Source organism: Sciurus carolinensis, chromosome 6, assembly GCF_902686445.1.
Source record: "Sciurus carolinensis chromosome 6, mSciCar1.2, whole genome shotgun sequence".
Classification (NCBI taxonomy): Eukaryota; Metazoa; Chordata; class Mammalia; order Rodentia; family Sciuridae; genus Sciurus; species Sciurus carolinensis.
The window spans coordinates 78,154,980-78,180,412 of record NC_062218.1 but is presented as its reverse complement, the minus strand read 5'-3'; the positions used below and the strand labels follow the sequence as shown (position 1 = coordinate 78,180,412).

Genomic DNA, 25,433 nt, shown 5'->3' with positions numbered 1-25,433 from the left:
GTAGTATATTTGGAATATATCAACAGCAAGAAAAACATGACCCAAAACCCTGATACTCAGAGTTAGTTGATATTAACATTTTGGCATTTGATATAATTTCAGTCATTTGCACCATCTTTTTCATTGAGATTGTATCGTATACATAGTTTTCTAAAATAAATTAAATTCTGTATTGTTCTCTAACTCTGGGTCTGAGTTTGAGACCCATTGGGTAACATTCCTGAGAGTCATTAGTGATGAGTTGGATCACCATATTTCCCTGTACCATATGGTCAAGCCAACTTTGTCTTGTCTGATTGAGTCCTTTGCCTTCAGTCTTGTCCCCCACCTACCTCCTTTTGTACTGCTGCCAAGGCCTTTTTAATAATTATGTCACTCTCCTGGCTTAACTCCTTTAGTAAGGATAGAGGTCCAGCTTTTTATCATCTTTGTGATCTTCCTCATTCCTTTATCTTCTCATCTTTACTTGCCCCTCAGCTATTTGACAGTTTCAGAATATTGTATACCCTTTTGCACCTACAAAATTTTCACCTCTTCCCTCCACTAAAAATGTCCTTCATCTATGTGTCCCTCTTTCTAGCAGCTATTTATTCTTTAGGAGTCATTGCAAATGGCAGTTCCTCTCTGAAATCTTTATTCTAAGCCCGGTTTTCCTTCTTTTTAGTATCTGTAACACTTTCTGTAAAACTTGTTATAAAATTGATAATAGGGTTTATAGTGGCCAGTTGTCATCTTTTCCTCTCTTACTCGACTCTTGTTGATGTTTTTATTATTACATGTGATACTGGGGATTGAACCTGAGAGTGTTCTACCACTGAGTTTCATCCTCAGCCCCCATTCTTTTTTAAATTTTATGGGCATGCACCACCATGCTGGACACCAAACTATTACTTAAGTGCTGTGCTAGGTATTGTAAAATTGGAAACCAAAATGAAGAGGAACTTTAAGGATTTTTGTGGCCTAGTGGAAGACTCCTAGTATTAGTGAGTTTGTGCTGGATGGTGGTAAGGAAAATAATGAAAAATTGTTAAAGAGAATATACCTCAATGGCCGATTAAAATGGAATTGTGACTGAAAATGTGTGTTAACAGAGTTTATTTGTTACAGGTGGTAGTGAACCTGCATTGCAGGTTGTAGCACATGTTTTCAGTAGGTGTGTTGAAATTTCCTGAACTCTACCTGCAAGAGGAGCCCCAGAGCTTCAGCTCTGTGGTTGTAGTCATGCCCTGGTATGAGGCTGTTACTTTTCCACTTCATCTTTTCTGCTCTTGCAGGGGAGCTGTGTTAGAATTTAGCTGTTAGTTTTTGTGAACAGCTGTAGAGAAACTGAAAAAAAAAATGTTTTATTAATATCAGCAGTTTTTGTATAATGCCTTGTTAGTTTTATATGAGTTTATAGAACGCTTAAAGAATGTTTTACTCATTATGGGCACTTAGCATTGTGATGTTGTTTTAGTTATATCTAGTTGTTAATGGCTTCTTATTGATTTTTAGGTTTTTAGTCTAATTTCCTTTTCTCTTAAATAATAAAGAGGCACATAACATTAATTTTACTTATTAAAAATGTGCTCCAGTAATATGTAATCAGCTCCTCACTCTTATGGAAGACATTCAACTAGAAACTGATAAAATTCCACATCAAGAAGCAGTAGAAATATTTTATTATAAAACTTATGTATTAACAAGAATGAACACTGTAGTTAGTAACCAAAGTATTTTTTTCTTCATAAAAAGTGGGAGCATTTTTCAGAATTCTGGGAAATGTCAAAGTAATTTTGGCTCTAGTCATGCTGCATTTAATGCTATTGAGAATATTGCTAACATTAACAAAAATATTCTGTAATTTCCTCAGATATTGCTACTGGTGATGAGGGATGTAAAGTTGGCATGCTTTCATGTTTTGAGCATTATCATTATGCACTTCTGATTTTACATGTCAGAAGCAATATTTTTGTTAAGACTGCTGAGAATATTTTTAGTTAGGGGTAGAGGTCAGGCTCTTATTATTTGTATATTAGTGATATATAGAATAAAATAATTGTGTCAGAGTAAATACATATATAATTTCATACAAGTATATTTATACATTTGTCAGAGTTTATTTTGCTCTATCAGAATATGGTGATTTTGCAAGGAAGACAAGTTTTATTTCTATATTGATTATTTTATTTTGTAATTTTCTGTGACCATTGTGAATACTCATCTTGCAGATATAAGCTGTTGTTCACCAGGGAGCTTTGGTAAAATTGTCTAGATGAGCAAGTCCATCTTCACTGAGGAGAAACAACTTGAAGCTCATCCCTACTTATGGTGAGTCAGTGTCATCTTCATATATGGAAGATCAAGATTAATGTTATTTTGTGTTTGTAGTGTTATCAAACAATAATTTGAGTTAAACTTTGTTTTATGAGATATTATTGGACTGTTGAACTATGATGCTTCATTACTTGAATCTAAAGGATAGCACAGAAATCACCCAGACAGAAAAAAAAAAAAAATGGAAGTAATCATTTATTGTTTCTGAATGTACTTAAAAGCAGTTTTATTGTTTGTTTGTTTATTTGTTTTGAGCCCAGGTCTGGCTGTGTTGCTCCAACAATTCTCCTGCTTCAGCCTCAGGTAGCTGGGACTATAGGCATGTGCCACCACACCCAGCTCAGAGCAGTTTGATTAGCTCATCTCACCTTTGTTCTTATTTCCATATGACATGCCAGCTAATGAATAATTCATGACTCTTACATTCAAATACATATATTATATACTTATTTTAAAATGTATTACTTATTTGAGAAACTTATGGGTAACTGCCATATCAATGTAAAGGTTTTCTTCCATTTTCAAATAGATTATTTTGTCTTTCAACTGGTAGTCATTGTTAATGCTTGTCCCAGACTGCTATGCCAGAGATAACAGTGAATGACTCCATATGTTTACTATTATTACAAAAAATCAGTAGTGATTTACATAGCAATCTGCAGTTTAGGCTACTATAATTTAATGCATATTTAATAATCATAATCTCATTTTGCTCTAATACTTATATTTATGATTTGACCTAATCTTATCTAACCATGAAATATGTATATATGTGAATGTGCATGTATGTGTATATTTATGTATATGAATATATTTAAATATATTCGATACAGGTATTGATGTTGCTTTGGCCCTTTTTTTATTCTACCTGCTTTCACTTGATTCACCTTCACTATCAGATCATCGAAGTAAGTTTTTTTAATAGTCTTGCTTTACTAGTGTTTTTCCTTTTTTTCAAAGAATAAATTTTATTGTGTATATTTAAGGTTCACACCATGATATTAAGGAATGCATACAGGTAGTAAAATAGTTACTATAGTGAAGCAAATTAGCATATCTATCATCTCACATAATTACTTTTTTGTTGCAAGAGCAGCTAAAATCTCCTTATTTAAAAATCTTAAATACAATATACTTTTATTAACTATAGTCTCATGTTGTATATTAAATCTCTGAACTTTTTCATCCTATTATTGGCTACATTGTATCCTTTGACTTACATCTTCCCATTCCTCCCCATAACCATAGTTTCATTCTTTTTCTCTGTATATGTTAGCTTTCTAAAAAAGATTCTACATGTAAGTGAGATGCATTATTATTTTCCTGTGTCTGGCTTGTTTTACTAGTATGATACATTTCAGGTTCATCCATTCATTTTGTGACAAATGGCAGAATCTCCTTTTTAAGGCTGAATGATAGTCTCTCTTTATGTGTATGTGTGTGTGTGTGTGTGTGTGTGTGTATGTGTGTGTGTGTATGTGTGTGTGTATAAATATATATATGGACTAGGGCTGTGGCTCAGCAGTGGAGCACTTGCCTCACGTGCATAAGACACTGGGTTCAATCCTCAGCACCATATAAAAATAAATAAAATAAAGGTATTGTGTCCACCTACAACTAAAAATATGAAAAAACAGAATTGAGATTAAAATAGATCATGACATATAAGTTAAAGAAATCAGAAAAAATTTGAAAAAATATATATACATACATATATACATATGTTTACACACATACATGCAATACATATGCATATACACACATGTGTACATGCACACACATGTATATCCATTTGTACACATGTGCACACATGTGTACACATGTGTATATATTTATGTGTGTATATATATGTGTGTGTGTGTCTGTGTATGTATATCTCTATATATCACACATTTTCTTTGTCCATTTGTCTGTTCATGGACCCTTTGGTTGTTTCTGGATCTTGTCTATTAGAATAAAACTGTAATGCACATGGGAATGGGGAGTGCTGTTATCTTTATGCCATGGTGATTTCATCTCCTTTGTGTATACCCAGAAGAGGGATTCCTGGGTCTATGGTAGTTCTTTAGGAACCTCCATGCTATTTTCCCTAATAATTTTTTATTTCTTCTTTATTGTTACTATCTTTTAACTTTTTCTTTCAGAGTATAAATAAATCTCATGGTCAAAGACTGGTAGAAGTGATGCTCACTAAAGTCAAAACTACACTTAGATATTCTATTCTTGCCTCCTCATCTTATTGTACCCATATGAGCTTGCATGATTATGGCCAACCCAACCATCTAGGCGAACTGTTTTCAAATAGGCCATGTAGTGAAAAAAGAGTAGCATTTTTTTGAAAAAAATTTTTATTTGGAGGAAAGGTTGTTATTGTACAACTTTCTTTTTCTCAAAAAGACTTCCAGTATGTCTGTTGTAAAATAGGACTCCTGTCTTATGCTTTACAGATAATTATTATATGTACCTTGATGCATTTTCATAATTGTATTCCCTGAAAACATTATTTTAGATGATCTTTCTCAGTATTGTTATTATTATTTTTACATATAGCCTATGCTAAACCTTTTCAGTGGAACTAGGCTTTGGAAATGTCTTTAGTGTTATAATGTGAGTAAATAAAATAATTAATATACAAGCTTGAGTTTATAAAGGTAGAATAATTCTTTTTGTAGTTATGACAATAAAATGCTCATTATTATTATTGAATAAAATTTGCTTAGCTTCATGATATGTACTTTCCATATCTCATTCTGTCTTCACAGCAGTCATATGAGGGAGGAATAATAATCCCAAGTTTCTAGATGAGGAAGCTTAAGAGTTAAAGAGCTTAATTACATAAGATCCGTGGCTGACCCAGGATTCTGGACTACTAACCTCTGAGCTTCTACTTTAAATTCCAAGTGCTGTATAAAACTTCAAGAACCTTTTCCCCCAAGCACTGGGGATCAAACCCAGGGCCTGTTCATGCTCAGCAAGTGCTCTACCATTTATCTACACCTGCAACCCACTAAACTGAACGGAGCTTTCATGTATACAACTATAGATGGGGCTGCTTCCTTTTAGTCTAGTCTGACTGGTTCATAATGATCATGTACTAAAGTTTTGATTATGGGGCTGGGATTGTAACTCAGTAGTAGAGTGCTTTCCTAGCATGTGTGAGGCACTGGGTTTGATCCTCAGCATCACACAAAAACAAATAAATAAGATATAGATATTTTGTCTATTTACAACTAAAAATATATTTTAAAAAAGTTTTGATTGTGGTACACCAAAATGTGTCAGGACAAAACATTTGCTTTTGTGATTTTATGTAGATACAACTTTTGACAATCTTTTAGTATATTACTATATTAGGTACTAAACTTATTGTTATGTGTATATACATATGCTTATGTCGCATGTGTTCTTTAAGTAGAATCTCAGTGGTATTCCCTGAAGAACTTAGGTGGTATGTTTTGAGTGTTGGCTCTACTCTTCAGGTAGTAGAATTGCCATTTAATTCATAAGTTTGCTAGACATTGAGACATTGGTTCTGGAACATTGTGTACATATAAATGTCAAATAGGTCTTCTAAATGGTGGTATTAGTTGTTTAATGGATACATCATGAAATGTGACATGTTAGTTTGACCATTGTTGAGGAAAACTAAATGCATAAATTGTTTAGATATTATGGAAATTTGTGTTTCTGTGAGTTTTATATTTAAAAATCCTTCAGTGGTTTCTTTGTTTATAAAATACAGGTATTATTATTATTATTATTAGCGTATATACACGTCTCCTGTTATTGGGCAATTGCAGACTGCCTCAGGCAGTTCCAGGAACCTTTTCCTGTCACCTATCCAAAAATTATTGGTACTCCTTGCATGTTAAATTTCATTTAAACTGAATGGCTTGTAGTCATGTTATCATGTAAGTTTTTTGTACTTTTGTTCTCAGTGTATTTTCCTTCTGGACAGTATGGTCTTTCCTCTCTGCTCCCTTGGCAAGTACCAACTTTTCATTCTAGCTTCATCTTTGTTAACACCTTGAAATCTCTCTCTCTCTTAGTGACTGACCTCTGTCTCTAAACCGTTCCACTATATGATTCTATTCTAGAACCTGTATTTTATTGCTTATTTATTTTTGTGCATCTTTCTTAACTAGATTGTAGACTTTTTAATGGCAATTACAAATGCTACATATCGAATGAATATTTATGTCCCAAATTTTTAGCATAATATATGACATAGAGTGGGTGCTTGATAAGAACTTTTTGAATGAATGGATGGTTAATCTCTCCAGGAAAGAAAAGGTGATACTAGAAATTAATGTGATAATGGTGGTAAAGTGAATTCCAAGGTAGAGTGCTACTGTACATTGCAGGGAGCATTCAGTGTATAAAAGAGGATCTTTCCCAACTCTCACCATAATCACATTAGTTTCTTGAAATGTGTAGTGTATGTCCAGAATTTTGTTATCCTGAACCATCAAACATTTGTTATTGGAAATTTACTTACAAAATTTAGAAAGCTGATTTTTTAAAACAAATATTAGATTTCAATAATGAATCCAGTAAATTTTAAGTCTATTGTTTTCCTTAAGGAGATCCATAGGTACTCTGGTATTATAATCAGTCTAAAGTTAGAAAAGGAACTTTCTGTTTTAAAAATTATATAAAGGAAATCAGAAGAGGGTCCATTTGTTATCACACTTAAAGTTTAATTTACTCTAAATTTGTAATACTTATACTCTGTAATCCCAATTAAAATACTTACTATGACTAATATTACTATACTGGTAAATTCTGACATGGTTCAGTAGTTTTACATTTGAAAAATACTCATATTACCCCTTTAGTAATATGCTAAGCTTTAAGTTGATGTTATATTTTGTCTGTGTATAATTTAATAGGATTATATTAATTAGAGGTTATATGTTCTTTCACCATCATATTGTAATTTTAACTGAGTACTTCACAATGGAGATATTTTAACTGAGTAAATACTATACAATGAAGACATTTAAAGAAAGCTTAAGTTTTATGGTATCAATTGGATTCTATTAAATGACTTATTTTAGAATATATAGAAACAATTTAACACAATATACTGAATTAGAATGAACTGTGCTGAACTGTGTATTCACTAAATACTTAAAATGGGGAGAGGGTTTTGGGATTAGAAGGAATGACATTTTCCTTTTTCAAGCATAAAACACTAAGACAATTTTGTAAGAAGATATTACATACAGTAGTGATTCAATTTGTACATTCTTTTCTTAAATTAATTTTTAAAATTTGGTCTAATTGGTTATGGACCGAAGAATGCATTTTGACACGTTGTACACAAATGGAGTATAACTTCTCATTCCGCTGGCTATGGAATGGTGCTGAGTCACACCAGTAGTATAATCATACATGTAGATAGTATTATTATAGGGTAATAATATCTGTCTCAATTTGTTCATTCTTTAGCCTACTTAATAGTCACAAACTTTTAAGTAAATTTGTGTGATTTAATTTGTGCTGCTCAGAAACGGTGATCAAAATGGCAATAAAAGTCACATAATTAAATAACAATACCAAACAAATAAACAAAAAACAAATGGATTTTACTGTGGTCCATTCTTCATTCAATTTCTGGCAACCTTTATGATTACAAATCACTTGGTTGACTAACTAGACATTATCAATGTGAATTATGTATCAGGTTCATTTTTCCTGGTTAATAGTTGGCATATGCTGTATCTCTTATATTTTGTATCAAATTCTTCTAAAAATATTTTTAGTTGTAGATGGACAAAATACCTTTTTTTTTTATTCATTTTTATGTGGTACTGGAGATCAAACCCAGTGCCTCATATGTGTAAAGTAACTGCTTTACCACTGAGCTACAACCCCAGCCTAAGTATCAAATTCTTGAACAGTAATAAGATAGAATCAACTCTTTATTTCAGGAAAACTAAATCATCTTTTTAAAAAATGAAATGTTGCTAATGTTTTAACAATGCGTTATAATTCTTGCCTTTGAATTTCAGAATGGAATCCACAGTGATGATGTTATTTTTCAGATTAAAAAAATCTTTAGCATGATTTTCCAACAGGCATAAAACTTCTGTTGATACTGGTTCTACAGACCGCTTCAGCAGTCTAGGTTGTAAAAACAGTTGTTTTTTTTCTTTTTTTTTTTTTAGTATTTAAAAAGCCATGACTGAGAAACCGCATATTTAAAAATTTTTTCCTGAAAAGAAATTTTTCCTGAAAGGAAAAAATGTAATTTTCCTTAAATGTCTAATTTGTTATGAGGCCATGATGTTGCAGATTCAAAAATGTGGGACATTCTAATGATTAATAGGGTGAATATCTTTTTGGGTAAGGAAAAGGGTCCACAGTGACCTGAATCTTGAGTCTTTTAGTTTGTAAAACTGAATCAAGGGGTCAATTCTACTTTCAAATGTGTCCTGTTCTCTTTTGACTTAATAAGAATTCTTCATGTGTAACTAGACTGGTAACCGAATGGCAGAAAATTCCTTTAGAACAATTACGTTTTTTCTTTTTTTATTTCTCTTTTTCCAGAATTTCAGCTTTTTTTAAAACTTTATTTTATTTAGTTTTGAATGTGGTGCTGAGGATTGAACCCAATGGCTCATGCATGCAGGCAAATGCTCCACCACTGAGCCACAATCCCAACCCTAGAACAATTACATTTTCTTGAATCTAATCCACCCAAGCAATTGAAAGTAAAATGAGTGTACAGTCTCTAATTTATCAACAAATTTCTAGGGTAGAGGATGTACCTGAATGGCAGGGCTCTTGCCTAGCATGTGTGAGGTACTGGGTTCAAATACCCGTATCACCCACCCACATACATACAAACACACACACATAAAATTAAATGAACCATATTTTTGGTGTCACATTTAAGAAATTTTTTTTCCTAACTTGAGTTGTTGAAGATTTTCATCTTTGTTTTGTTTTAGAATTTTAATTGCTTCATACACTTAAGTGTATGATCCATTCTATGTTAATTTTATATGTGGTGTGAGATAAAGATCTATATTCATCTTCTGGCATGTGGATATCCATTTTTCCTTGAATAATTTGTTAAAAAGGCTGTCATTTCCCCAGTGAATTTATTTGGCACCTTTGTTGAAAATCAACTGACCTTTTAAGTAAGAATTTTTTCTTAATGTAAGGAATATTTCTGGGCTCTGAATTCTGTTTCAATGATCTATTTATCTTTTTGCCAGTACATTGTGTTGATAACTATTGCTTTACATGAAGTTTTGAAATTGGAAAATGTAATTTTCAAAATTGTGTTGGCAATTTGGTATTTTGCAATGCTATATAAATTTTGGTGTCATCTTGTTGATTTCTGTCAAAGCTGCCTACATTTTGATAAGGATGATGTTGAATATATGAGCCAATCAGGGGAGAATACCCATCTTAGCAATATTGAACTTTCTACTCCATTTATTTGAATGTTGTTTGTTTTTATTTTCCACCCCTCTACTAGCTTTTTATTTTTTTGTGCTCTTCGTTTTTAAAAAATATTTTTAGTTGTAGATGGATATAATTATTTTATTTTATTTTTTATGTGGCACTGAGGATTGAACCCAGTGACTCACACATGCTAGGCAAGTGCTCTGCCACTGAGCCACAACCTCAGTCCTCTCTGCTTGCTTTTTCTCTGGTCTTTTTTTCTGTTTGTTTTTTGTTTTAAACAGGTTCATGTTGATGACTGGGTATGAATTTCCTTTAATTTATACTGCTTGGGAGATTGGGGCTTTTTGAATATGTGAATTGGCATCTTTAATCAGCTCTGGTAATTTTTTCACTCTTCAAATACCATTTTTCTTTGAATCTAAATTGTAAACTGCACCATTTATGTACCACTAAAAGAAAAAAAAATAGCACAAAAGTCTTACTAATAGTACTATGTGTGTATGTGTGTGTGTGTGTGTGTTTTCCCCTCCAGTGCTGAGAATCAAACTCAGGGCTTTGAGCTACCACTGAGCTACACCCCCAGCTCAATAATAGTACTATGTGATATGTGAATTGATCATACTGATTTTGAAATTTGTCATTTTCCCAAAGGAATTGGTAAATGTTTTCTCAATGGCATTGCTTGGACATGATCTTTTTTATTCTTTTATCTGGAGGGGGCAGGGGTACAAAAGATGGTGGAATGAGACAGACATCATTACCCTATGAATCTACATTGTGCACAACCATAGAAACTAAAAGTTGTACCCATTTGTGTACAATGAATCAAAATGGAGTCTGTAAAAACAAAAAAAATAAAAAAATAATACCACAATATCATATGCTTATAGTTTTCTCTTATTCCTATAAATACTTAGTCATTGTTTTGCAAGAATCTAATGACCACTTAATTGTGGCTGTTATTTCAATTATGAGCATTTGCTTCACTAAATAGATTGTGTGACCCTTTATATATACGTTTAACAAACTTTTCTGAAGTACAATACATATCACAATAACTACTGTGGTTTGAATGTGTACCCAAAGTTCATGTTGGAAACTTAATCCCCAGGGCAACCGTGTTAAGAGATCTGGGCATCTGGGTTCTGCCCTCATTAAAGGATTAATGTTGTTACCTTGGAGTAGGTTAGTTATTGAGAAACTAAGACCTGAGATAAAAAGTAAGTTTGACCCTCTTCTTGCTCTCTTTCTTGCCTCTCTTCTCCTTCCACATCTGCCATGGGATGACATAGCAAGAAGCCATTACCAGATGCAGTCCCCTTGACCTTGGACTTCCCAGCCTCCAGAACTGTAAGAAATAAATTTCTTTCTTTATAAATGACAAAATCTGTGGTATTCTGTTGTATTAACACAAAATGAACTAAAACTGTAACTTCTCAATGCTAATGCAGAGTTTTTGAAGATATTTAACAAGAATTAAAATAAATTTATTTACTGTTGACAGTGCACAAAATTCAGCTGAAGTGAGGACAACATGAATACCACAACACATGATGATTGCTGCCTGCAAAATAGTAGTTCTAACAAACCACCAATTTTGAGATGTAGTTTGATTTTTAAGATATTTAAAAAGTTTGTAAGTTATCATTAATAAATATGGGATTGCTCTTGCTTGCAGTTTTTCTTCTGTCATTCTGGAACTGAGACTAAACACGTATGAAGTTTTCTCAGCCTTCTCTGCTTGCTAATTCCTAGACACTTTTCTGAATAGTTCTTTATCTATCTTCCAATCCATGAATCCTCTCTTTTTCTGGCTCTGATATGCTGTTAATACAATGCATTGAGTTTAAATTTTAGTAACTGAAATTTTCAATTTTAGAAATTTAATCAGGCTCCTTTTCAAATTACTTTTCTACTTTTTATAGTTTTCTATCCCTGCAGATATTTTCAAGCATGCCATTTAAAAAATATAGTAAGTGTAGTTTTATATTCTGTATCTGGCAATTCTAATATCTGAAGTCTTATTAGATTGCTCTCAGTTGTCTTATCTTTATGCAGGTTTTTGCCCATGGTGCTTTGTTTCCTTGTCTATCTTATTGCCCTTGAAAATTATTTGGAGAGTCTTGGAGACTTAGAATGAAGATACTTTCTTTTTGTAAGAATTTGCATTTGTTTTTGCTAAGGAAACTAGGATCATTTATCCAAAATCATAACTTTAAGTTCCCTTTCAAATAAAGTGATGAGATCCTGGTCAGCAAATCCCCAGGAGGGCCAGCCTGTAGCTGAAGATTTTTTTTAGAACAGAGGTTTTCCCCTTCTTCTTTTCTTTTCCCTTTCTCTCCTGTCCTTCTTAGTGTCTAAGCAATCTTTGCTGAAGTCCTGGGGGTGCGGTGGGGGACAGGCAGGACATGTTTCACTATAGTTCCATTTTGGGGTCTAACAACGTGGAGAGATTTTTCTGTTAGACACTTCATCTTTGGTAAAACTTGATTTCTAAACCCCTTGCCTTCAGTGTGTCAGAATTGAAGTTTATATTTGCTTCCTTGCAAATGCCCTGAAAGCAAAATTGGCTCAGGTATTTGATGTTTTGCTTATCAGAGAGATAAACACTAGATTTTTTTAAAAAACTTTACTCAGAATTTGGCTAACAGTTCCCCATTATATTGTCAGCTCATCACTTTTTGTGATTATATTTTAATGTCTACATTTTCAGTTTTTAGTAAAGGGGATGACTTCAATTACTGGGGGTGGGGTGGGGGGAGTGAAATTTCCAACCAGGAGATATTTGGTAATTTCTAGAGGCATTTTTGATTGTTAGATCAGGAAATGCTAGCATCTAGTGGGTAGACATATAGGTCAGCTCTCCAAAGAATTATCTAGACCCAAACGTTAATACAGCCAAAGTCTTAGTAACCTAGACTCCCATTACTGAAAATAGAAGCCCAAGAAGATAACTTACAATTTCAAAATTTGGAGGTACTAACAAATTGTCCTACTTTCACAAATTTTATTTTATACTAATGAATTTATATCGAATTTCATGTTCCAACTGCAGAAAATTTCCTAAATCACTTTTTTTTTCTCTTCATGAGCATTACTATGTAGTATGTTTTTTCCTGGTACTTGTTGGCAGGGGCAGAACTAGGGTGAGGTGAGCAAAGTGCTGGCCTCAGGCACAAAGCTACAATAAACAAAATACAAAAAAATTTTTAAACATATTTTTAGTTGTAGATGGACACAATACCTTTATTTTATTTGTTTTATGTGGTGCTCAGGATTGAACCCAGTGCCTCGTGTGTGAGGCAAGCTCTCCACCACTGAGCTACAGCCCCCATTCCAAATACCAAAATTTTAAGTAAGAAAGAATCAGTGATAGTGCTTTGCCATGTTGGAACCTGAGACAAAAGGAAAGGAAAAATTAGTAATACTGACTATTTCAAATTTTAATGTTTTGTTCATCATAGTTTATCTGCATTAATTTTCATTGTTTACAATTATGCATTAAAATATTTATTGTAATTGCTGGGTTCTTTTTTTTTTTGGAACCCTTTTAAATGTGCAGAGAGGGAGTATCTTGCTCTCCTTGTCATAGTCTTGGCCCTGCTTGTGGTGAGCTTTTCTGACTAGGGATGACACAGGGATTTTATTTCTAGGGCAGGACAGGTGTTTGGCTTGCAGTTTTAATATAAGAGTAGAGGAAGGTTTGAAGGACAATGATATTCATATTTTTAATTGTGTCTAATTATACTTACAGTAAAAATTCTTGTTTGGGGATCCAAGATGTTTTAGTCAGCTTTGCGTCACTGTGATCAAAATACCTGACAAGAAGTACTTAGAAGAGAAAAAGTTTATTTGATGCTCAGGGTTTCAGAAGTCTTTGAATCTATAGACGGTCAGTGTGTGCTCCAGTCCCAAGGTGAGACAGCATATCTTGCAGGGAAGGACCCAGCAGAGGGAAGCAACTCCTCTCATGGTAGAGTTAAGAAGCAGAGTTGAGGGTGGTAAAGGGCAACAGGAAAGATATACCCTTTTGGGGTATACTCCTAATGACCCACCTCCTCCAGCCATGTCCCATCTTTCTATAGTTACCACCCAGTCAATCCATTCAAAATAGGATGAGCCAAATAGGTCACAGTTCTCATAATCTAATAATTTTACCTCTGGATATTCCTGCATTGACAGGAAATTCTGAGAGATATTTTGTATCCAAACCATAGCACAAGTTAAAGCAGTAACCGCAGCCCATAGGTGTACGAGTCATAGCAATAAAAAACTGAGTTGGTGATTGCAGTTTAAGAGAGCAGTCACAGAGGAAGCAGCAATTGACGTCTTTAGGGAGGAGGCATAGCTACCAGGTTTAAAGCCAGTTATTTGGCTTACGGTTATAATTTCTATTGAGGGAGACTAAAAGATCATTTAACATTGTACTTCCTGAGGGGAAAAAAGGTAACGAGAACTCATTCATTCTGATTGGGATACATAAGAGGCAAGGAAACCTCAGAAACTTTATGGTAGGCCTGTTATCACATGAGAGAGGTGAGGCTCAGAAAACAACATGGAATCCAACTGATCAGCATTTATCGTCTCATTTCCCATGCTTCCCAACCTCAGCATTGTGACCAACTAAATGGTAAGAGCCCCAGTGTGCAATTGAAGTAGTTTAGGTATTTCTTACCTCAGTCAAAATGAACTCATTCAAAGATAGGGCAGATCCTGCAGGTGGAGCTTCGGACATTGGTGGACACTATATTAGGGGCTGGGGAAACTCAGGCAGAAGAAAGGAAGTGAGAGCTAATATTAGAAAGTGTTTTGAAGCATTCATTTCTAAACTGTTAAAGTGAAAATCCATTTTCTTCTGTTAAACCTGTGATATGTATGTCATCATAAACACTTTCGTACTTGCACAATAAAAGAGTGACTGTCTTCTTTGTTGGTGTCCCAGGCTTTTTATCCCTGAATCTCTCAATTCTAATTGTATCAATTAGAAATGTAACAATTTTCCAGAGGGCAAAAAAATGTCTGCTTTGTGTATGTTTCTAAATTCTTTTGAAAGGAAAAACTCTTCTTCATCTTGGCATGCACATTTCTAGAACATGTTCTTGTTTTAGATTTTAGCACAACTCTACTAAAACCATAAAAGGTCACTTTTGAGTTAAGTGTCAAGAGTCATGTTAAAACTACCTCTATCTATTTGCATTATAGAGGAAACACTGAAGGATTCAAAACAATTTTAGTGCTGGAATGTCAGAAAATTTAATAGATTCTGGCAATCAAGATTTCATAACAGCCCCTTGAGCCTATTTGGTTAAACATAAGAATGATGGGCTTTGTAAGTAGCATTTGTAGGATGAGATACAGACCTTGAAATACAAAGGAAAAAAGTAGAATTCAGAAATATCTTTGTGGAGGATAGGCCTCAGTAATCTAAAAGATTTTACCATTTTTTAAAAACAGGTTATATACTCATGAGTCATATTTCTCCTTGTTCCAAGAGGGTAACCAACAATGATGATCCTTCATTTTCTTTTTCATGACACAATTACCCCCAATCCCCAAACAACATTGTATATTTATAAAACAAGTGACTACTTTAATATATAATTTTGGAATGGTATCAGTGACAATTTAAAAACATTCAGAATAAACTGATCTCTTAGAAATTTATTAAGTTAACTGACATTGCTGAGAGCATTTATAGTCATGCATATCCTAGAAACCTAGAAAATGAATTATTTTATTTTATTTTTTGAGATGAGGGTCTTGTCTTCTTGCCCAGGCTAGCCTTGAACCTGTGATTCTCCCATCTCAGTCTCTGAAGTAGCTGAGATTACAGGCATGCACCATCACATTTGGCTCCAGATCTGCTTTTTAAATTACACACAGGTAGGCCTATCAAAAAAACTTATGGGTTAATTCCCATAGATCTACTGGGGATTCTGTACTACTGGCCTGCCTGTAAGGAAGTTGCCTTACTTTTTCTCTATCTTTTTATTTCATGTTTTTTTTTTTTTTAAACAGATTTATCCTATGCATATCAACCTTTTTTAGAGTTTCAGGTTGTCATGTTGCATTCTGATTGTTTAAATTTCCTCCCTTAATTTCTTATAGGAGATTCTGTTAGGAATTCTGTTTCTATTTTAATTTTTCTTTTAAGTTATTTTTAAAGAACAAACATTAAAATTTTTCCCTACCATATTTATTTTCACACTTTTAGTTCATTTCCCCCTTCTCTTTGGTATTTTTCTTTATTTATTCTTTTATAATGGCTGCAGTTATACCACAGATATGACCAAAGAGTATCTCTTTCACAGATCAACAAATATAAGGACTTATTCCTTCATTTTCTTTCTATTGGGTCGCTCAATTTCAGGATGGCATTCTAAAATCCCTTGCTCTAGGAATACATGACTTAACTTTCCTTAACATATGTTTTGCTCTGCAGATGTCATATTCAGCCTTTTGGAAAAGATATTGCTTCCTGAAATTGCATACCATCCAACTCCTATAGGTGTCTGTTTTAAAATCTGTGTTTTCTGAAACAGACAGTTATTGGCTTTTGGTTGAACAGTGAAAACAGAACCAAGAGTTTGGAGAATTCCACTTGGGAGATGATCTTCCATATAAGATGCCTTGCTTCATCTTGCTGATAATCAAAATGGTGGTGAAGCCCCCTTAAAAATACTCAGAGGAGGTAGGTCAACAGTTTTTATGTCAGTGTTGGTATAACTTTTATACCAGTTGGATCCTATTATTTCCCAGATGATCCATTTCTCAGCCTTGTGGAGCCATAGGAGAATCCTTCGGTGTAAGGTCCTCAGCTTTTTTTTTTTTTTTTCATTATTGGAATGAAGAATGTATTTATGGACACTAAGAAAAATGCAAGTCTTCTTTTTATTAGGGCATTTTAATTGTTCAGAATCATGGGTTTCATTGTGGCATAGTAGTATATGCGTATAACATACTTTGATCATATCTATCCCCCCATTACTCTCCCTTTATCCCTCTTATTTCCCTTCCCCTGGTCTCTTTAATAGTCTCCCTGGAAATGGAAATTTTTTAATGAGGAAATTTTATTTTAATCTTTTATTGTTCCTTTTTAATTATACATACCATTAGGATTCATTTTTACATAATTAAAAAAGCATGAAGGGGCTGGGGTTACAGCTCAGTGGTAGAGTGCTTGCCTAGCATGTATGAAGCCCTGGGTTCTATTCTCAGCATCACATATAAATAAATAAAATAAAATTCATTGACAACTAAAAAAAAAAGAAAGAAAAAAAAAAAGAAAAAAATCATGGAATATAATTTGCTCAAGTTCAGTTCTCAGTATTTTCCCTTTCCTTCCTCTCTTCCCTCTCTCCATCCCCTTCCCATCCCCTACTCTACTGGTCTTTATACTATTTTATTTATTTATTTTTGGTTAATGTCTTGTGGATACACATGATGGTAGGATTCATTGTGGTATATTCATATATGTATACAGGAAACTGAGGTTAGATTCATTCAACTGTTCTTCCCTTATCCCATCCCTTCTCCCTTCCCCTCAGATATGGAAATCTTGATTCTAGGAATTACATCATTATAAAATATGGAAAATGGGATTTGTTTTCACTATTTTATTTCACTACTATATTATCTTCTTTTAATGTTAAACTAAGGAAATCTTTATTTTATTATTTCTTTGTCTATCTTATTTGAAATTCTTCATTCAGGTTGTTGAGCAAATAATATTTTATCTCAAGAAAGATCTTAGTATAAAATAAGGAGACTCATTATAGTAGGAAAAATACAAGATATTGTATTAGAAGACCTGAATTGGCATCCTTGCAATATTACTTATTAGCCAACTGACCTTGGATAAATCAGGTAATCTTTACTTAGCTTTAGCTTTTTTGTCTGTGTAATGGGCATGATAAAATTATCTCACAGAGTTAACTGTGAAACTTAAGTAAGATAGTGTTTTGACGGTGCTTTAATAATTATAAAGGGTACATTATTATAAGTGATGCCCTGTTATTTAACTTGTATAATTGGTAAGTTGTTTGCTTAAGGTATGTTTTGAGAGGCAGTAAAGACACAATACTTAGAGTCAGATCCTCCATTTTTGTCTTATTAGAAGTGTGACCTAGGGCTGGGGTTGTGGCGCAGTGGTAGAGCAGTTGCCTAGCATGTGTGAGGCACTGGGTTCAATCCTCAGCACCATATAAAAAACAAACAAACAAAATAGAGATGTGACCTAAACTCTCTTAGCCTCACCCCCCTCTTCTGTAAAATGAGAATGATAATGATTACCTCTTCAGGTGATTGTGAAGATTAAGTTTGCTAATCCATGGGAAGCACTTCCAGTAGTGTCCAGCACATTCAACAGATGTTACCTATCATCACCACCCATAATCACTATTTTTATTCTTGGATTAAAAAGGAAACCCTTTTCCCAACTTAAAATTCATATTTATCATTTATCAAGTGGTTTCCTGGCTGCGAAGTTTCAAGGTAATTAATTTAATTTTTCCTTAACGGTGAATGTTTATATAAATACAGTGACATAGCTTTCTTCACTTAAAGCTCATTTATGGAATACTTGTTTCAAAAATTAGATATTCTTGATAAATTGTATGCATACAGAATTTTGGTAAATTTCATTGTGTTTTGGATACCATAAAGAAATTTAGAAAATAACTCCTGAAAACAAATCCTTTGAATAATAAATGACATTATTTTATTCACTCTTAAGATAAATTTTCACAGTTTAAAAAAGAAACCTGGCTATATTCTCATTAATAATGTGTGAGAATCAATTAATCTATTTTAAAAGATTCACCAAAATGATCAAAGCAGCAGCCTTGAAGGATTAGTTGAAACATGATAATGGATTTAATAAAGTAATTTCCTCAGGTAAATGCTTAATGTAAAGACTGACTAAAACAAAGACTAGAGTTTTAAAAACATATGAATAATTAAAAGACTCTGCTTTCTTTTATATACTGATAAACTTAGCAAGATCCAAGGCAGTGTAACAATTGAGATTAACTTTTAATAATCAGGGCAAAAATCGATGCTTTTTCTTTGTCAAATGCAAACCATGTCTTACACCAGTTCTAGTTTAAGCACGATTGCTTTCACATTTGTGTTAATGCTTTGGTGAAGTGCACAGTGTGAAAGTGAATTAAATAACTGATGATTGCTATCTAATACAACACTGATTCCAGCCATCAAAATGTTGCAGTTTTTGTTCAACTACAAGAGTCTGAAGCTCTGGTTTCTGTGACAACTCAAGGTCGGGTGACCTGGATATGTCTTGCCAAGCTGTTTCTGTGGAATAAATAGGCTGTTGGCAAACAGGATGGCTCAGCATTCTCTCTCAAGATTTCAAGTTCACAAAGTATGAGACAGCTGGGCAAGGGTCAAAGGTGAAAGGTAATAAGCCATTCTGGGCCTGTTCTTTTGTGGAGCCTTTGGCTGTCTTTCAGACCGAGGTCTTGGAAATAGTTCATACAAAGGCCTTCTGCCAACAGACTACTGAGAATTGGCTCAGGCAGAGTTCTGTTACAAAATCCTCTTCTTCTCTTTCTCTCTGTGTTGGTGTCTGAAACTTATAAAAATGCAAGGATTTTTATATAAAAACTAAGGATATAAACGAAAGAATCAAATAAATTTATGTATATACAATGAATTTAGAACAACTTTTCTTTTTAGGGACAGAGGTCCCAAAATTAAATTTGTTATAATAAATTCTTGCAAAATTGATTGCAAAATACATTTTTAGAAAAAAGAATAAGAATGTTAAAATAACAAGATTAAAAATTGGCAAAGTTTTGGGTCCAGTGTTAGCTTTTAAAGAAGCAACATGTCCCTGTTCTATCTAAGTCACCAGAGATAGTCTTTAAACAGTCTCCTGAGATATTTTCATTAAGGAACTTATTTACTAGGGTATGTTATGGTATTGCCTGTTAAGATTTGCTGTAAATTATGGAAAAAAAGATAAAATTAGACTTCTTCAAGATTTCTTTCTTTTTTGAGTGGGGGCAGTTCTGGGGATTAGACCCAGGTTACTTACCGTTGAGCCACATCCCCAGCCCTTTTTATTTTTATATTGAGATAGGGGCTTGATAAGTTGCTTAGGGCCTCTGTAAGTTGCTGAGGGCCTCCTTAAGTTGCTGAGGCTGACTTTGAACTTGCAATCTTCCTGCTTCAGCCTCTGGAGTTGCTGGGATTACAGACATGTGTCACTGCATTGGGTTTATTCAAGATTTCTTATCTTCCTTTAGACTTACTGCTGTTATTTTTGCTCAGAGTAGGAATTCATTTCAGGACTAGAAGAAACAAAGTAGATGCTATATTTGCCTTCTTTACATTAAAGCTTGATTTTAGTCCTCTTTAGTTACTCTACTGCTATATTCATCAGCTTACTAGTTTGTTTTCTCTTTTTTATGGGTACACCATTACAATTTTAACTTCTGTTTTGGCCAAGTTTGGTATAGTCTCATCCCTGGATTTGTAATATGTTGTTAATAAAGATGTAGGGTACAAGAAATTCTTAGAATAGAAAAAGGTGAGGTGAGGGATGATGAAAAGATGGAAAAAGAATCATTCCCAAACACAAAGTGGAAATCATTAGCCCTTTAACTGTAAATACACTTCTTTGGAATGGTAGCAATTACCAAGAAAGCACCCAGCTAAATAGAAACATAAAAATATTCATTAGAAAATTTTGTTTACTTCCTAGAAGTAGAACCAAGGCATGCAATTTGGATCATAACCAGTGAGATCTTGGCTTTCATTATTTTGTCTGTACTAAGGAGGATAGGCATGGGAAGGATGGGACTTTCCAATGTGCTTCATTAAGTCTGATTTCTGTCTTCCTCCTAGAACAATCAAACAAACTCATTTTGTATTTCAAACAAAATTTTCTGAGAATATCTTAATTCACAGGTGGTCTTTATTTACTTTCTCCAGTAAACCCTAAAAGAGAAAAATTCCTTGAAATCTGGGCAGTGATTTGCCTTAATTTCTTTTACTTGAATTTCTTGATATGAACACTGCTGCAATATGAGCTGTTATACCTATTGGCAAAATAGGGTTCGTCTCTGTTTGTTATTTCATTAAACAGGATAAGTTCCATGCCTTTATTTACTGACTTCCAGCTAGACTATGTTGGACAATTAGAAGATGGTGAATTTTTGAATAATGTATTTAGAACATTTGGGCAGATATTTACTTCTTCAATCTAAAAGTTCATATACAATAACTTGAAAAATATTTCAAATGCTTGATTTTGTAATTTTCATTCTTCTTTAATCAAAGAAATGTGAAAAACACGGTTTTTTTCCCCTTTGAGATATGTAGAAGCTTTACTTTATATTGCTACAGAAATGGAGTACTATGTTATTCTGGTGTTTCAACTATGACCACCACCTACCCTTTGCTCCTATGAGCCATTTTCTTTGCTTTGGGCAGGAGATGATAATTTATTTGAATTCATTAGAATTCTCATCACATCTAGTGCTATTCTTGAAATTTTCCTTGAAATTTATAGACTGAGAATCTGGTTCTTGATTAAATACTTTCTAATCCAGGTTAAGGCACTCTTCATTCAGTATAACCAGTATATTTCTTATTGAATGAATAAGGGGAATGTTAATCCAATAAAATCAATACAACAAATTTCTTCTGTTTGGATCTTATCAAAATTTCAATAATTAGTTTACTTTCACAGAACTTTTCTTTGGATAATTGAGTGCTATCAGTAAGTGAAAACAGGACTGTGGAGTTCTCAGTATTTTCAAGGGATTTGGCATTCTTTAGAAAGAGGCAAAGATAGACATGTTCATGAATAGAAAAGTGGAGAGTAACCAAACAACTCTATTTCCAAGATTAAAAGGTTCAAAAGTAAGCAATTCTGCTTGACTATTAAAAGCGAAAATATTTAACAATTCTTAGTTTTGAGCATGTGAAAACTATAATACTATGTATATGTGTAGTTCCCAGTTTTTAATAGGTAGACTACATTTTCTATCTAATTTTTATGATTTATATGATGTTTACCAGGTTACATATATGTATACAGATGACAATTATATATATAATTGTATACAGATGACAATTAATAATAGTGAAGGTGAATTTCTTTCTTTAAAAACCTACAATACTCAACATTGAGGATCTAGATAGAGTAATGCTGAATTTGTCTTTCCATAAATAGGATTTTAAAAAAACTTTAGTAGGAGAAATTTCAGTTTGTACTGAGTCATCATAGATGAGTAATATTCCAGAAATTCTTCCTCTTAGTTTAGATTTAAGTGTTATTTTGTCTAATTTTTCAAACACAGCATATTATGTTTTAAGTGTTATGTTGAACAAAATGTGTAGTAACAGTTGTTGCAAAGTCCCCTCCTATAAAACATCACACATTCCTGGCAATCAGGAAATGGATATTGTATATGTACTGCACAGTTGGATATTTTGCTTAGTTAAAGACCAAGAAGTACTGGGCAATAGCAACAGACATGAGACTTTTAATATATATTCCAAATAGATAGCATTGTTTTTGAGGTCCTTCCCCTAAAGGACCTGTTTTAGTCAGCTTTTTCACTGCTGGGACTTAAAGAAACAACTGGAACAATTTTGAGGAGGAAAAATTGATTTGAGTGCTCATATTTTCAGAGGTCGTAGTCCATAGAAGGCTAGCTCCATTCCTGGGGGCTCAAGGTAAGGCAGAATATACGGTGGAAGAATGTGATAGAGGGAAGCTCACATGATGATTAGAAAGCAGATAGAGAGGTCTCTACTTTCCAGATACAAATATATATACCCCAAGGCCACACCCTAAGTCCTACCTCCTCCAGATACACCCTACCACTTCAATTACCACTCAATTAATCCCTATCATAGGATAAATTCACTGATTGGTTAAGTCTTTTATAACCCAATCATTTCTCCTCTGAATCTTATTGCATTGTCTTACATGTGAGCTCTTGGGGGATACCTCACATCCAAACTCTTATAGGATCTTTAATAGAATATATATATATATATATATATATATATATATATGTATATGTAATTTATTGCCAAAGTGTACAGTGCATAAATAGAAATTAAGGGACTTCTTAGCATCAGGAAGGTGTGGGCAGTTTTTTGAGTTATCTTTATTACCTTCCATGTATGAGTATTAAGGTGGATATATAGTTCATATTTTCTATTTGGATGATGAACAGAATGGAGTCACATCATTCATTTCTTTAAATATATATGTTATATCATATATTATAATATATATTATATGTAGCCAAAAAGAAAGAGAAATTAAAATATTCTACTCAATGAATGTGTGCTCTAGAATGAATGTGAGATGTAAATCTGGGATTGCTATCAGTCTCAATTCCTTTTGTGTCGTGGACTGAGTGTGTTTCTAGTGCTTAAAGATATGTGGCTTTTTAAAATATAATATGAAATGTAAGCCAATTAATTCATCTGGTTCTCAAATCAAAGAAACAAACATAACTGTCTATGAAAGTATATCCTTCTTTAGCATACCATTGCCTCAAGATTTTTTGACCATACGCAAATATTTCTTATGTACTGATCTTAATTTTTATTTTTACTTTTATTTTTTGGAGTCAAACCTAGGGTCTCATACAGGATAGGCAAACTCTTTACCACTGAGCTACATCATCAGCCCCAATGTGCTGACTTTATTTTAGATCTTAATCCCTGGAAAGGGATTAAGGGTCATTTATTTGTAGTGATATTTTTTGTTTAATTAAACATTTTAATAGTCTGGCAGACTATGTTAATCTATTTTAATTCTATACCAGTAGTAATTTCAACACCAGCTTGTACCATAATGACATTTCAGATATATATTTTAGGGAGTTGGAAGAAGCATAATCCTGAGGGTAAAACCATCAGCTTTGAAGCAAATCCACTTCAGTTTCTTATTGCTGCCACCCTCTATTCGTGTTCAATATTCTTGTTTCTTTATACTGTCCAAAGTACTTTCAAAATGCATGTCATTTAATACTGTCTATCATGTAATTGTTACTCGTTAAGTATTTGAAGAGTGAACAAACTATTTCACATACACATAATTCTTCTCATTCTAAAGATAAACAAGTGGATGAAGACAAATACAACGTCTTAGAGCTAGAAAATTTGGGTTCATATTCCATTTTTGAAGTTACATGATCTTTGAAAAATCCCTTAGTTTCTTAAGACTCTGCTTTCTCATAAGTAAAATGGGATCTTATTCTCTGAAGGGTTATTGAAAGGATTGGATGAAATCATCAATATGAAAATGCTTTGAAACCATAAGTGTTCTTACAAGTGTAAAACTGGGATCATAGTATTCCAATTCACTATCCATTTTAAGGCCATCAGATTAAGAACATTGGGAAAGAGTGGTTCAGTGCTGCTGGTGCTGTTTCCACACAGCCTCAAGTTTGGAAATACTAGTTTTACTTGCCACTAGGTCTGTATCACATTGCTAATATTTATCATAAAAGCGGTTTTAAGAAAACTCGTTCTCATGAGCCCTGTTATGGTTTAGATGTGAGGTGTCCACCAAAAGCTCATGTGTGAGACAATGCAAGACGTTTTAGAGGTGAAATGATTGGATTATGAGAGCCTTAACCAAATCAGTGAATTAATTACTTCACAGGGATTAACTGATTGGTAACTGTACACAGGTAGAATGTGGCTGGAGGAAATAGATTCCTTTGTGGTGTGCCTTTGGGGTTTATATTCTGTCCTTGTTGAGCAGAGCTCTCTCTGCTTCCTGGTGCTATGTTCCCAGCTGCTTTCTTCTGCCACACACTTCTACCATGATGTTCTGCCTCACCTCAAGCCCAGAGGAATGGAACCAGCTGCCTATGAACTGAGACCTCTGAAACTGTGAGCCCCAAAATAAACTTTTCTTCCTTAAAATTGTTCTTATCAGATCTTTTTGGTCACAGCAGTGAAAAAGCTGACTAAAACAAGCTCAAATCTCAAAGGTCATTTTATGCCTGTGATATATTGTGGAAGTCCTTTGAATAATAATTAAAAAATAACATATTATAAATGTTTCCTCCCCTCCCCACCCACTGAAACTCCCTTAAGTTTTTAATCTATGAGTTTACTCACAGCCTCATTCTTCCTGTTTTACCTTGGGTTTTTCCCCAAAATATGGAATAAAAGACTTGGTAAGATGGGTTTGCTTATTTTACTCATCTCTTCTGAAAAGAATAATATAAATGAACTTGATTAGTCATGACATTTAAATTTTATGGCTTGAGTATATGGCTGATAAGTTCCTGATTATTATTGCCAGTAACATTCTAAATCTGTAAGAAAATACTTATTCCATATTTTTCAAATTTGTTTCACTTTCTGATGAGATCTTGGAGAATATTCTGCAATTACATAGTTAATTTTTTGCTCTCAAATATCTAATATTAATGTACATTGAAATAATGGGATTTGCACTATGAAATCTAAAACAAGCAAATGAACATACAAAGATTAAACCAGCACCAGAGAAAGTGTGAAAGTGGAAGTATTTAATAAAATAAATTTTGGTTAGAATTATAAAGCACTAAAAGGAATCACAGATGTATTTTTTACTTGGTTGTAGTTTTCTGTCAGGTAAGGTATTATCAACTGGAGAAAGCTGCTCATTTCTCTGAACTGAGCTCTGATTTCTCTGAAATCAG

General features: G+C 33.4%; 1 long non-coding RNA gene across 9 annotated transcripts in view; it reads left to right on the top strand.

Moving 5' to 3' along the window:
• LOC124987335 (uncharacterized) overlaps nt 1–25,433 on the top strand; it is a 143,958-nt gene that overhangs the window by 22,984 nt on the left and 95,541 nt on the right. For 8 of the 9 annotated variants that reach the window (XR_007109169.1, XR_007109172.1, XR_007109167.1 and 5 more), the window contains 2 exons: nt 2,211–2,310; nt 11,034–11,091. This is a non-coding gene — a long non-coding RNA (uncharacterized LOC124987335). Of the gene's footprint in view, nt 1–2,210; nt 2,311–3,149; nt 3,225–11,033; nt 11,092–25,433 lie in introns of all 9 variants that reach the window. The other variant, XR_007109170.1, reaches the window with a different exon arrangement.